Source organism: Lucilia sericata, unplaced genomic scaffold, assembly GCF_015586225.1.
Source record: "Lucilia sericata isolate MDLA Ls3-8-SP2 unplaced genomic scaffold, ASM1558622v1 Contig001003F_arrow, whole genome shotgun sequence".
NCBI lineage: Eukaryota > Metazoa > Arthropoda > Insecta > Diptera > Calliphoridae > Lucilia > Lucilia sericata.
The window spans coordinates 184244-187768 of NW_023994985.1; the positions used below are offsets into that span (position 1 = coordinate 184244).

At 31.1% G+C, this 3525-nt stretch overlaps 1 pseudogene; it reads right to left on the minus strand.

The window, feature by feature from the left end:
* Positions 1-2212: 2212 nt before the first annotated feature.
* On the minus strand, positions 2213-3525 carry LOC119609547 (annotated as a pseudogene).

Here is a 3525-nt window from a genome sequence, read left to right on the forward strand (position 1 = left end):
TACGTATAGTTAATGAAAACTATATATAAAAGTATGGAGAAATGTAGCAGTGAGAAAGTTTGACCCTTCACTTTAACTTCACACTTCAAGTTTAAAGTTCTTAGTTTGATCAGAAGTACAAACGCATTCTGAAGAAGTTTATCCCAACAATCATAACAAACTTGCAAGGGATTCTGATTTTATTATAAAAAGTCGGACCAAATTTGGTGACTCTAGTTGAGTTTTCTTTGAATCGCATAATTATTGCAAACTTGCAGAGGGTTCCGATAAGTGAGTGTGCGGGAAGTTTTATTAATAAAAAATCGGTTTGACAGCTGGTTTGACCTTTCACATTCATTCATATCAAAGATTTCCTGGTAGTAATTCCACTGTATCAAATATAAATACGTTTATTGCATTGGACCCTAATAATGATTACAAACTTGCATGAGATCTAGATAAATCAGAATTCGATAATAAAATGGCGGATTAAACACACAATGTTTGCTGATCCGCTCGTTTAATTACAACAATGATATGTCAAAGTCCGAGTTAATACCGATCTCTGGCAGAAATTGTCGTCCGTTACTTTCGCCCTTATAATCATAGCAAACTTGCAGAGGGTTTTGAAAATTCAAAACATGTAAGGTAAATTATCATTGATAAAATGTTGGAATAATGTCAAAAGTTTTGATCTTTCATATCAGTATCGGTTTTCCCGAATAATCATTACAAACTTGCATAAGACCTTGGTAATTCAGAATTCATTAATAAAAAGTCGTACTAAACACAAAAGGTTTGTTGACCCGTTCGTTTAATTATAACAATGATTTATCCGAGTCCGAGTTAAAACCGATCTCTGGCAGAAATAGTCTTCAGTTTCTTTCCCCCGTATAATTTTTGCAAACTTGGCGGGGGCATTGATAATTCAAACAGTGTGGGATAAATTATCATTGATAAAAAGTCGGAATAATGCCAGAAAGTTTCGACCTTACATTTCAATTTCAAATATCAATGCTTTCCTAGTATCTATTTAAAGTCTATGTGTTCCCCCAAAATAGTTCCTAGTTCTTGTAAAGAAAGCTTTTTAATGCTTTTTTATTAAAGTCATTTAAGCGGATCAATAGACATGTCAGCTTAATGAAGGACTCAGCTGTTCAATAATGGGGCTTTGCGGTTAGTTTCAAAATAAATTTATCATTAACAAAATGGATCACACTCAAAGCATTTAAATCTTCACAGAGGAGGAAAAAACGTTTCAAAATTATACACGCCTGGTATCAAATTGACATCAAATAACATCCGTTGTCAAATTGTCTACGTATAGTTGTCAAACAAGCAACAAGAATATACACGACGTTATCAAATCAACCAAAAAATAATAATATGTTGCCAAATTAACAACGCTATGTTGTCAAACTGAACGTTGTGTTATTGCAATGACAACCATAAGTTATCAAAGTTGCAACGCTGGTTGTCAATATGATAACTGAGTGTTATTTAAATTTTTAAACACATACGTTGTCTAACTGTTAACAAACGTGGTAAGCTCACTTTTGACAACGGATTATATCAATTTCGATACTTTTCTACCGTTTTTTCCCTCTGTGTTAGTAAAGGTTTTAGTAAATACTTATTTTTCCATCTAAACTTTGTTTAGTAATATATTAATTTTATGCTGCCATGTTATTTGTTATTGTTTAAATAATTTACATGATTTGTTTTTAAAAGATTTCTATTAAAACTTAAACTAAACTTAAATAAAGCCAATTTACAGTCATATACAAAAAAAAAAATCCAATAAAATAAAAGATCTCTAAATCATTAAGCAAATATTTAGTTCAGTCTACAGAGTAATCAGGTAAAAGCAAACAATTTAAACCAGCTGATGCTTTAAATTGTTAGCTCAAACAACAATTGTTTGTACAATGAAATAAATACTGGCAATAATGAAATTTTTGGTTTCTTTAATTCAAAATTTTTGAAATTTTTCTAAATACAACTGTAATATGTATTTTTTTTTCAGTTTCATAAAACTATTGTTAAAGGATCTTTGAGGCTTTTAGCATATTTTAGGTTAGATTTTTTAGTTTAAATAAATATTTTTATACAAATTTGAGTTACTTTTGTTTTGTTAAAAAAAATCCCTGTCTCTGCATTATTATACAGCTTCTATATTAAATGTTAGTAAATATTTATATATATATATTCAAATGTTATTTATTTATCTTTTTTTCATTCTTTTGTTTATAATTAAACAAACAAAATTAATATAAATAATATTAAAAATGTTAATTTTTTTCATTATTATAATATTGTTAAAACAAAATTAACACAGAATACTTAAATAAAAAAAGAACTTATTAATGTTTACTACTGAATTCAGCACGGAATTCTAATATACTGACATAGGTACCCGTTACAAAGCCCAAAATGCCAAAGCAAATTAGTAAAATATTTTTCCATAAACGCCATTTGAAACGTCCAAAACCGGGATCTTCATTATACACAGCCAATTCAATGATGGATGGTACAATCATGCCTAAGTACTTAAGCAGACGGCACCGATTAGGGAAATAAAGGGACCCAAATTGGTAAAGCAACAGCAATGGCACCGCAAATTATCTGTTTTAAAAAAAAAAACATTTATTAAAAATTTATTTTAAATTTCTTTTAAAAAATAACACTTACCACTAAAACAATTCTTAAAGCATATTCGGAGATGTTTTGTTTTTCTGGAGCGATTTTATGTTGAATACCCTTCCAGATAATACTTGTGGGTACATAGAATTGTAAAGTGAAAGTAAAGAAAATGGCAATAGCAATCATCAATTTAACCGATTGAGCCAATCTGTAAAGAAAGCCAAACATTTTTGTAGAAAAAACAAATCTTTTAAAATTTCCATAATTTCTAAAACTTACTTATCTTCCACGGGTAAATTCAAAGTAATACTACCCTCGGTACTTTCACCATACTTCAAATAGCAAAGAAACCCACCAAAGTGTACAAAGTAATCACGGTACCCATACCAATATTCAATACCGAGGGGCAGCCAATAAAATGGTTGGGATTTTTCATGTCATTTTCCAAAGACATAACTACACCAATACCTTCCAAGGCAAAGATAACCGTACCGAAGAACAATGGCCATTGGGTGAAGTCAGCCACGCCCACACGTTCACTAGGTGAGGGTAAATCATTGAAGATATACGTAAACGTAATAATAATACCCACAAACATCAACAAGTTGGCCACCATCGAGAAGGGTGTCAAATACTTAAGATTTCTCACCAAACACATAAACAACAAAGGGCAGGTTACAATGATAATCCATATGCGTATATTCATTTCACTGCCCTCCTCCGTATAATAGTCCACCACTTGTTTGACATTTGTTCCCACGAATACCAGATAAATACAACAGCAACCGATTAAATCGATAACCAAAATGTATTCACCATAAAACGTATGAAACGCGACCAGCGCTGCAAATTGGGTGGACCATCTAAGAAAGCCTGTTCGGCAACATCGGCAAAACCCATCAT